This window comes from Mus caroli, unplaced genomic scaffold (genome assembly GCF_978045245.1).
Source record: "Mus caroli unplaced genomic scaffold, Mus_caroli_1 scaffold_12, whole genome shotgun sequence".
In the NCBI taxonomy this organism is placed as follows: Eukaryota; Metazoa; Chordata; class Mammalia; order Rodentia; family Muridae; genus Mus; species Mus caroli.
In genome coordinates, this window is record NW_028227267.1 from 81,271,222 (window position 1) to 81,283,356 (window position 12,135).

Genomic DNA, 12,135 nt, shown 5'->3' on the forward strand with positions numbered 1-12,135 from the left:
GAGGATTTTTGCATCTATACTCATAAGGGAAATTGGTCTGAAGTTCTCTATCTTTGTTGGATCTTTCTGTGGTTTAGGTATCAGAGTAATTGTGGCTTCATAGAATGAGCTGGGTAGAGTTCCCTCTACTATTTTGTGGAATAGTTTGTGAATAACTGGAATTAGATCTTCTTTGAAGGTCTGGTAGAACTCTGCACTAAATCCATCTGGTCCTGGGCTTTTTTTGGCTGGGAGACTATTAATGATTGCTTCTATTTCTTTAGGGGATATGGGACTCTTTAAATCATTAACTTGATCCTGATTTAACTTTGGTACCTGGTATCTGTCTAGAAATTGGTCCGTTTCGTCCAGGTTTTCCAGTTTTGTTGAGTATAGCCTTTTGTAGAAGGATCTGATGGTGTTTTGGATTTCTTCAGAATCTGTTGCTATGTCTCCCTTTTCATTTCTGATTTTGTTAATTAGGATGTTGTCCCTGTGCCCTTTAGTGATTCTAGCTAAGGGTTTATCTATCTTGTTGATTTTCTCAAAGAACCAACTCCTCATTTGGTTAATTCTTTGAGTAGTTCTTGTTTCCACTTGGTTTATTTCACCCCTGAGTTTGATTATTTCCTGCCGTCTACTCCTCTTGGGTGAATTTTCTTCCTTTTTTTCTAGAGCTTTTAGATGTGTTGTCAAGCTGCTAATGGTTGCTCTCTCCAGTTTCTTCTTGGAGGCACTCAGAGCTATGAGTTTCGCTCTTAGAAATGCTTTCATTGTGTCCCATAGGTTTGGGTATGTTGTGGCTTCATTTTCATTAACCTCTAAAAAGTCTTTAATTTCTTTCTTTATTCCTTCCTTGACCAAGGTATCATTGAGAAGACTGTTGTTTAGTTTCCACTTGAATGTTGGCTTTCCATTATTTATGTTGTTATTGAAGATCAGCATTAGGCCATGGTGGTCTGATAGGATGCATGGGACAATTTCAATATTTTTGTATCTGTTGAGGCCTGTTTTGTGACCAATTATATGGTCAATTTTGGAGAAGGTCCTGTGAGGGGATGAGAAGAAGTTATAGCCTTTTGTTTTAGGATAAAATGTTCTGTAGATATCTGTTAAGCCCATTTGTTTCATAACTTCTGTTAGTTTCACTGTGTCCCTTTTTAGTTTCTGTTTCCATGATCTGTCCATTGATGAAAGTGGTGTGTTGAAGTCTCCCACTATTACTGTATGAGGTGCAATATGTGCTTTGATCTTTACTAAAGTGTCTTTAATGAATGTGGCTGCCCTTGCATTTGGAGCATAGATATTCAGAATTGAGAGTTCCTCTTGGAGTATTTTACCTTTGATGAGTATGAAGTGTCCCTCCTTGTCTTTATTGATAACTTTGGTGTGGAAATCGATATTATTCTATATTAGAATGGCTACTTCTGCTTGTTTCTTCAGACTATTTGCTTGGAAATTTGTTTTCCAGCCTTTCACTCTGAGGTAGTGTCTATCTTTTTCCCTGAGATGGGTTTCCTGTAAGCAGCAGAATGTTGGGTCCTGTTTGTGTAGCCAGTCTGTTAGTCTATGTCTTTTTATTGGGGAATTGAGTCAATTGACATTAAGAGATATTAAGGAAAAGTAGTTGTTTCTTCCTTTTATTTTTGTTGTTAGATTTGGCATTCTGTTCTTGTGGCTGTCTTCTTTTTGTTTTGTTGAGGGATTACTTTCTTGCTTTTTCTAGGGCGTGATTTCAGCCCTTGTATTCGTTTTTTTCTGTTATTATCCTTTGAAGGGCTGGATTCGTGTAAAGACAATGTGTGAATTTACTTTTGTCTTGGAATACTTTGGTTTCTCCATCTATGGTAATTGAGAGTTTGGCAGGGTATAGTAGCCTGGGCTGGCATTTGTGTTCTCTTAGTGTCTGAAAACATCTGTCCAGGCTTTTCTGGTTTTCATATTCTCTGGTGAAAAGTCTGGTGCAATTCTGACAGGCCTGCCTTTATATGTTACTTGACCTTTCTCCCTTACTGCTTTTAATATTCTATCTTTATTTAGTGCATTCTTTGTTCTGATTATTATGTGTTGGGAGGAATTTCTTTTCTGGTCCAGTCTATTTGGAGTTCTTTACGCTTCGTGTATGATCATGGGCATGTCTTTCTTTAGGTTTGGGTAGTTTTCTTCTATAATTTTGTTGAAGATATTTGCTGGCCCTTTAAGTTGAAAATATTCATTCTCATCAATTCCTATTATCCTTAGGTTTGGTCTTCCCATTGTGTCCTGGATTTCCTGGATGTTTTGAGTTAGGATCCTTTTTCAGTTTTTATTTTCTTTGATTGTTGTGCTGATGTTCTCTATGGAATCTTCTGCAGCTGAGATTCTCCCTTCCATCTCTTGTTTTCTGTTGCTGATGCTTGTATCTATGGTTCCAGATTTATTTCCTAGGGTTTCTATCTACAGCTTTGCCTCACTTTGGGTTTTCTTTATAGTGTCTACTTCCCTTTTTAGGTCTAGTATGGTTTTGTTCATTTCTATCACCTGTTTGGTTGTGTTTTCCTGTTTTTCTTTAAGGACTTGTAACTCTTTAGCAGTGTTCTCTTGTATTTCTTTAAGTGAGTTATTAAAGTTCTTCTTGATGTCCTCTACCATCATCATGAGATATGCTTTTAAATCCGGGTCTAGCTTTTCCATTGTGTTGGGGTGCCCAGGACTAGGTTGGGGTGGGAGTGCTGCATTCTGATGGTGGTGAGTTATCTTGACTTCTGTTAGTAGGATTCTTATGTTTGCCTTTCGCCATCTGGTGTTCTCTGGAACTAGTTGTTATAGTTGTATCTAGTTAGAGCTTGTTCCTCAGGTGATTATGTTAGCCTCTATCAGCAGACCTGGGAGACTAGCTCTATCCTTAGTTTCAGTGGCCAGAGTACTCTCTGCAGGCAAGCTCTCCTCTTGCAGGGAAGGTGCCCAGATATCTGGTGTTCGAACCTGCCTCCTGGCAGAAGTTGTGTTTCACTCACCAGAGGTCTTAAGATCCCGTAGAGGGTCCTGTGAGGGCCTTGGGGGTGTCCAGAAACTCTGCACACAAGGAACTCTGCTGCTGGAGTGAACTGGAAGGGACTTGTGCCCCTGATCAGGCCGGGTTATCTGCTTCTTTAATTAATGCAGTCTTAGGTCCTGCACGATTGGCTTGAGGCAGGAGCTGTGTTCCACTCACCAGAGGTCTTAGGATCCCATGAGGGATCCTGTGTGGGTCCTTGCGGGTCTCTGGAGACTCCCCAGGCTAGGAAACCCGGTGCTGCACTGGACTGGAAGGGACTTGTGCCCTGATCAGGCCGGGTTATCTATTTCCTTAATTAATGCAGTCTTAGGTCCTGGGCGATTGAGAGCCCCATTTTTAAATCAGGTTATTTGATTTTCTGGAGTCCACCTTCTTGAGTTCTTTATATATATTGGATATTAGTACCCTATCTGATTTAGGATAGGTAAAGATCCTTTCCCAATCTGTTAGTGGCCTTTTTGTCTTATTGACGGTGTCTTTTGCCTTACAGAAGCTTTGCAATTTTTATAAGGTCCCATTTGTCGATTCTTGATCATACAGCACAAGCCATTGCTGTTCTATTCAGGAATTTTTCCCCTGTGCCCATATCTTCGAGACTTTTCCCCAATTTCTCCTCTAAAAGTTTCACTGTCTCTGGTTTTATGTGGAGTTCCAAATCCACTTAGATTTGACCTTAGTACAAGGAGATAGGAATGGATCAATTCGTAGTCTTCTACATGATAACCGCCAGTTCTGCTGGCACCATTTGTTGAAAATGCTGTCTTTTTTTCCACTGGATGGTTGTAGCTCCCTTGTCAAAGATCAAGTGACCATAGGTTTGTGGGTGCATTTCTGGATCTTCAATTCTATTCCATTGGTCTACCTGTCTGTTGCTATACCAGTACCATGCAGATTTTTTTTTTTTTTATCACAATTGCTCTGTAGTACAGCTTTAGGTCAGGCATGGTGATTCTACAAGAGGTTCTTTTATCCTTGTGAAGAGTTTTTGCTATCCTAGGTTTTTTGTTATTCCAGATGAATTTGGAGAGTGCCCTTTCCAATTTGTTGAATAATTGAGTTGGAATTTTGATGAGGATTGCATTGAATCTGTAGATTGCTTTTGGCAAGATAGCCATTTTTACTATAATGATCTGGCCAATCCATGAGCATGGGAGATGTTTCCATCTTCTGAGATCTTTAATTTCTTTCTTTAGAGAGTTGAAGTTCTTATCATACAGATCTTTCACTTCCTTAGTTAGAGACACACCAAGGTATTTTATATAATTTGTGACTATTGAGAAGGGTGTTGTTTCCCTAATTTCTTTCTCAGTCTGTTTATCTTTGTGTACGGAAAGACCATTTACTTGTTTGAATTAATTTTTTATCCAACTACATCACTGAAGCTGTTTATCAGGTTTATCAGTTCTCTGGTGGAATTTTTAGGGTCACTTATATGTACTATCAAATCATCTGCAAAAAGTCATATTTTGACTTCTTCCTTTCCAAATTGTATCCCCTTGATCTCCTTTTGTTGTCCAATCGCTATGGTTAGGATTTCAAGTACAATGTTGAATAGGTAGGAAGAACGTGGGCAGCCTTGTCTAGTCCCTGATTTTAGTGGGATTGCTTCCAGCTTCTCACCATTTACTTTGATGTTGGCTACTGGTTTGCTGTAGACTGCTTTTATCATGTTTAGATATAGGCCTTGAATTTCTGAACTTTCCAGGACTTTTATCATGAATGGGTGTTGGATTTTGTCAAATACTTTCTCTACATCTAATGAGATGATCAATGTGTCTTTTGTATTTGAGATTGTTTATATAATGGATTACATTGATGGATTTCCGTATATTGAACCATCCCTGCAACCCTGGGATGAAACCTACTTGGTCAGGATGGATGATTGTTTTGATGTGTTCTTGGATTCTGTTAGTGAGAATTTTATTGAGGATTTAAGCATCGATATACATAAGGGAAATTGGTCTCAAGTTCTCTATCTTTGTTGGGTCTTTCTGTGGTTTAGATATCAGAGTAATTGTGACTTCATAGAATGAGTTGGGTTGTGTACATTCTCTTTCTATTTTGTGGAATAATTTGTGAATAACTGGAATTAGATCTTCTTTGAAGGTCTCATAGAACTCTGCACTAAACCCACCTGGTCCTGGGATTTTTTTGGTTGGGAGACTATTAATGACTGTTTCTATTTCTTTAGGGGATATAGGATTGTTTAGATCATTAACCTGATCCTGATTTAACTTTGGTACCTGTTATCTGTCTAGAAATTTGTCCATTTTATCCAGGTTCTCTAGTTTTGTTGAGTATAGCCTTTTGTAGAATGATCTGATGGTGATCTGAATTTCTTCAGGGTCTGTTGTTATGTCTCCCTTTTCATTTCTGATTTTGTTAATTAGGATGGTGTCCCTGTGCCCTTTAGTGAGTCTGGCTAAGGGTTTGTCTATATTGTTGATTTTCTCAAAGAACCAGCTCCTCATTTGGTTGATTCTTTGAATAGTTCTTCTTGTTTCCACTTACTTGATTTCGCCCCTGAGTTTGAATTTTTCCTACCATCTACTCCTCTTGGGTGAATTTGCTTCCTTTTGTTTTAGAGCTTTTAGGTGTGTTGTGAAGCTGCTAGCATGTGCTCTCTCTAGTTTGTTTTTGGAGGCACTCAGAGCTATGAGTTTTCCTCTTAGAAATGCTTTCAGTGTGTCCCATAATTTTGGGTATGTTGTGGCTTCATTTTCATTAAACTCCAAAAATTCCTTAATTTCCTTATTTATTCCTTCCCTGACCAAGATATCATTGAGAAGGGTGTTGTTCAGTTTCCACGTGAATGTTGCCTTTCTATTATTTATATTGTTATTGAAGATCAGCCTTTGTCCATGGTGATCTGATAGGATGCATGGGACAATTTCAATGTTTTTGTGTCTTTTGAGGCCTGTTTTGTGATCAATTATATGGCCAATTTTGGAGAAGGTACTATGAGGTGCTGAGAAGAAGGTATATCCTTTTGTTTTAGGAAAATATGTTATGTAGATATCTGTTAGATCGATTTGATTCATAACTTCTGTTAGTTTCACTCTGTCCCTGTTTAATTTTGTTTCCAGGATCTGTCCATTGATGAAAGTGGGGTATTGAAGTCTCCCACTATTATTTTGTGAGGTACAATGTGTGCTTTGAGCTTTTCTAAAGTTTTTTAATGAATGTGGCTGCCCTTGTATTTGGAGCATTGATATTCAGAATTGAGAGTTCCTCTTGGAAGATTTTATCTTAGATGAGTATAACATGCTCCTCCTTGTCTTTTTTGATGACTTTGGGTTGGAAGTCGATTTTATTAGAGATTAGAATGGGTATTCCAGCTTATTTCTTCAGACCATTTGCTTTCATTCTGAGGTAGTGTCAGTCTTTTTCCTGAGATGGGTTTCCTGTAAGCAGCAGAATGTTGGGTCCTGTTTGTGTAGCCAGTCTGTTAGTCCATGTCTTTTTAATTGGGGAGTTGAGTCCATTGATATTAAGATATATTAAGGAAAAGTAATTGTTGCTTCCTATTATTTTTGTTGTTAGAGTTGGCATTCTGTTCTTGTGGCTGTCTTCTTTTAGGTTAGTTGAAGGATTATTTTCTTGTTTTTCTAGGATGTGGTTTCTGTCCTTGTATTGATTTTTTTCTGTTATTATCCTTTGAAGGACTGGATTTGTGGAAAGATAATGTGTGAATTTGGTTTTGTCATGGAATACTTTGGTTTCTCCATCTATGGTAATTGAAAGTTTGGCTTGGTATAGTAGCCTGGTCTGGCATTTGTGTTCTCTTAGTGTCTGTATAACATCTGTCCAGTATCTTGTGGCTTTCATAGTCTCTTGTGAAAAGTCTGGTGCAAGGGAACCCTGTTCCCTTACTGCTTTTAATATTCTATTTTTATTTAGTGCATTTGTTGTTCTAATTATTATGTGTCAGGAGGAATTTCTTTTCTGGTCCTGTCTATTTGGAGTTCTGTAGGCTTCTTGTATGTTCATGGGCATCTCTTTCTTTAGGTTTGGGAAGTTTTCTTCTATAATTTTGTTGAAGATATTTGCTGGCCCTTTGAGTTGAAAATCTTCATTCTTATCTACTCCTATTATTGGTAGGTTTGGTCTTTTTCATTTTGTCCTGAATTTCCTGGATGTTTTGAGTTAGGATCTTTTTGAATTTTGCATTTTCTTTGATTGTTGTGCTGATGTTCTCTATGGAATCTTCTACACCTGAGATTATCTCTTCCATCTCTTGTATTCTGTTGCTGATGCTCACATCTATGGTTCCAGATTTCTTTCCTAGGGTTTCTATCTCCAGCATTGCCTCACTTTGGGTTTTCTTTATTGTGTCTATTTCCCATTTTTATGTCTCGTATTGTTTTGTTCATTTCCATCACCTGTTTGGTTGTGTTTTCCTGTTTTTCTTTAAGAACTTGTAACTCTTTAGCAGTGTTTTCCTGTATTTCTTTAAGTGATTTATTAAAGTCCTTCTTGATGTCCTTTACTATCATCATGAGATATGTTTTTAAATCCGGGTTTAGCTTTTTGGGTGTGTTTGGGTACCCAGGACTGGGGGAGGTGGGAGTGCTGCATTCTGATGATGGTGAGTGGTCTTTGTTTCTGTTAGTAAGATTCTTAAGTTTGCCTTTCGCCATCTGGTAATCTCTGGAGATAGTTGTTATAGTTGTCTCTGGTTAGAGATTGTTTCTCTCGTGAGAGCTATGATGTGAATCATTCTTGATTAATGATAGAGATTCAAGACCAGGCATCAAATTGACTTTAGTTTTCAGTTTTTATACTGCTACCATAGATGAGCAAAAGATATATTTACAAGTCACATAATATAAATAATATATTTATAGGAGTTCATAGCTCTCAAATTTCCAAAACCTACTAGTTTCTTGGAACATTCAGTTTTCTCACTATTCATCTCTTGGCCAATTTTCTTTAATAAATCCAAGGTCAGGATTGAGAGAAGATACTGGTATTGTGGAGAAGGGAGATTTATGAGCTGAGACTTTCAGGGTCAATTTAATCTAAGCATTTATATTTTAATTTTTAGGTGTTAAGTAATAACAATGGTGTTTTTTTACTGTCTTTATTTTGAGCTATGCAAAGGAAGCTAATGTGTAATGGACTACTAGACATGTAAAGAGCTACTAATTAGATGATATTTTAATATGCCAAGGCACAGTAAGTGGGACAAACTGAGAAGGTAAACAGAGGCTTGTGTATCCCAGGCTTTGTAATTCATCATATAATGTCTGCCACTATTCTGAATCAGTACAGAACCACTGATACTGGTTAAGATGACAGGTAAAATATTTGCTATTTTCATTGTAAAGTATGGTGTATATAATGATTAAATTCAGTTTGTTTTACTGCACATTACTAATTATCTATTTTCAATATGAAGAATTTTAATTCACTCCAAAAAAAGACTACATTACTAATAGTTTTAGCTTTGTGAAGTAACTAGTTAAGTTTTTTTTTTGTTGTTGTTTGTTTGTTTGTATTTGGGGGGGGTGTTTCTAGACAGGGTTTCTGTGTATAGCCCTGGCTGTCCTGGAACTCACTTTGTAGACCAGGCTGGCCTCGAACTCAGAAATCCGCCTGCCTCTGCCTCCCCAGTGCTGGGACTAAAGGTGTGCGTCACCACGCCCGTCTTATTTTTTATTTTATTTTATTTTTTTTAAGATTTTTTGTTGACTGCTGAAAGATAATTCTTCATTTCATAAAATGAATACAATTTGAAAGAGAAATCCAAAGCATTTACATATTCATAGAATGAGGTAGTTTAGGACAGAGATAAATGATGTTAGACTGCAAGAAAGGACAATAAAGATAGGAAAAGAGAGGTAATTTGAATCATGGTTCAAAGATAGACTTGAATGAACATGTGATGGATTGAATGCAGAGTCAAAAAGAGAAACAATTAAATAATGACACTTTATTTCTGATCTGGGGAACATTATTATTACAAAATGAGCACTGTGAATTTATAATAATACTAACTATAAACATATCTTGAAACAGAATAATCTTGTTGAATATAAGCATCTTATATTACATTTAGAAAGTTCTTAATAATATTCACCTATGAAGTAGTAAACATCTTAAACACAGTATATATTGGTTATCACACAAATGTATACTCAAAATTAAACACACACACACTCACACACACACACACAAACACACACTCTCTCTCTCTCTCTCTCTCTCTGTGTATGTTTACATGTGTGTCTCTGTCTCTATCTCTCTGTCTCTCTGTCTCTCTGTCTCTGCATTTGAAAGAAAGCATGTAATACAAATATGACAGATGTACTTACTGAATCCTTAAGGAGCCACTGTTTTTCTGTTCTTGAGCAGCTGCAATATACTTCTCAAGAACAAACTTAATTAGAAATGCAGTATGTAGTTAAGCCAGTGCCATAAACATTTGTTATGACTTAACATCAACTGGAATACTTTATATTCACCCATTTTAAAGACTGAGATTATATAAAAATATTCTTTGAGGAAATGTCAGTGATTGTTGAGAAAATGCCCTTCCTTTTGTGTATAAGTATAAACATGTAGAAAAAAATGAAAATTTAAGAACATAGGAAAAATACATAAGAATTGGAGAGGGTATAAAAGATAAAGAGGAAAAAATAATAGTATTTGTGAATGAAATTGTTGGTTGAGGTATGTGCTGGATAGATTTCTGTCAACTTGACTCAAACTAAAGTTATATAAAATGTCCTCATAAGATCAGGCTATAGGAAAGCCTGTAGCATATTTTCATTCTTCGCGGTTGATGCTGAAGTGCTTAGCCCAGTATTTTTGCAATTTCTGGGCTGGTGATCCCGGGTTCTATAAGAAGCAGGCTGTTCCCTAATTCAAACACAGTGGTCACCAACTTCTGTCCATTGTTTGAGTGTAAATATCTGCATCTGACTGTTTCAGCTTCTTGTTGGGCCTTTCAGAGGGCAATCATGATAGGCCATTGTCTGAAAGCACACCATAGCACCAATAACAGTGTCAGGCCTTAAGGCCTCCCCTTGAACTAGATTTAAAAATGATTAAAGAATAAATAAAAGAAAAGAAAACAAATTTTATAAGCATGTTACTAAATTTGAAATTTTATGTAAGTTAAAAAGAAAGAAAAAGGTTGTTTAAACCATGAGAAGCAAGACAGTAAGGAAAACCTCTCCATGCCCTCTGCAGCAGCTCTTGCTTCAAGGTTCCTGTCCTGTTTGCTCTCTTGTCCTAACTTCCTTTAATGACAAACAGTGATATGGAAGTGTAAACCAAATAAAGCTTTTCTGACTCAACTTGCTTTTATGGTCATGGTTTCCTTGCAGCAATAGAAACCCTAAGACAGAATGCAAAAATGAATTTCTAAAATTCTCATATGATGAAAGATAAATTAACAATTACACAGATTCAGTATGGAGTGGAAATCTCATGACTTTAAAGTAGGTTTATTATCATATACTGGTTGTACATTTTATTTTATGAGCAAAAACAATGTATATGTGAAATAAAAGTAAAGTGGGAATCATCGGAACACATAAACATTAATGTTTAAATTGTGAATGATAAAACACTTACCCCTCTAGATCACAGTTGATGCTTTCCCTTTCATATAAATAAATACTAACTGGCAATATTGCTGTGAAAAGAATTTATCCTAGTCCATGAAAAATAAAGCAGTCTTGAGGTAGCATAAGTAAATATGGACAAATAGCAAATGTATTATTGCTACTACCTTCTGTGCTTCGCAAAGAAAGAGAAACTATTTTTCTATATTCCACATGAGCATATCTAATACCTTTAACGTTCAAATTTATACATAAACTCTATCCCAATTTGATTGCTTAATGTAAACTATAGTTTAATATTCTCTTTGTTGGTATGATGAACAAGAAGAGGCTAGTTCGGAAATAATACTAAATGAGAAGAAAACCAACAACATATTATTTAACGAAGAAAAGTCCAGACAATACACATGTACACAAATACAAAGGATTATATAAAAAGTATTCATTGAAACTTTCTATGAGGCTTCCAGACAATTTCACTGAAGGAGAATTTTGCTAAAATAATAGAAAAAGTTATACAATATCCAGAAATGTGGTGAATGGCACCATGAGTTGATTTACTACTGTGTTTCTGGATGATTAATGCATAGTTTTATACATTTGGCCATATATTCTGTGTATTAACTGAAGACAGCTTGAAGTCAGTGAGAACAAGACACCTTGAGAGTGTCAAGACAGTATATAAGTATAAGGCATGGCACTCAACATAATGGTCATAGTAATAACAAACTGATAACAATCAACTCTACCAACTTTAGGTTGATATTATGTTCTCATTAAAATCTTTTATTAAGCTATTGACATTGTCTTTACGTGCATCCTAGAAATTGACAGTAAACCACTACATGCTTCACATACAAAGCTTGGAGATATCAACCTCAATTTTACCTGGGAGTCTCTTACTTGAGGATTAGTTCTCAAAGAATTGGAGGTTGCTATGCAACATGATATGGGTAAAAAGCAAGCAGCATTCCTACCCATCATTCAAACCTGAAAATCATGACAAAGACCAGTCCTGTATGATAGCTAAAGTGATATATTACTTGTGGGTAAATATATAACTTGGGAGAAACCAACAGTTGTCTAATTGGACTTAGGCTCCACTCAGTAGGGATGAATTTATTCCTGATACAATTAATGCATTAAAATATTTTTGCTACAGAAATTATAGACACTGAGAAAGCCTGTTACTGTTAATAACCCAAATTAAAATAGTTTGTAATATTATTCTATGTTTTCTTTTATATACACTACTCATGTAGCTTTTAACTCTCATCAAAGAAGCTTGTAGTTGGAGCAGCTGGAATTTTTTACAGAAATCAATCTCTGCTCCAAATGTAGAGAATAAATAACTATGTAAAGCTCAATTCCAAGAGTTGTGTAACTTGAAACTCAGGTTATTAGGTAACCTCATTGAAAAGGAGGAGGAATGATTGTAAGAAACGGACTCCTGATGAAAATCATTGTCATCTGTATAGCATACAAAATGTGCAACCTTGAGCTCTCAGTACTACATTCAACTAAAAAAAGTCTACACAATGGTAC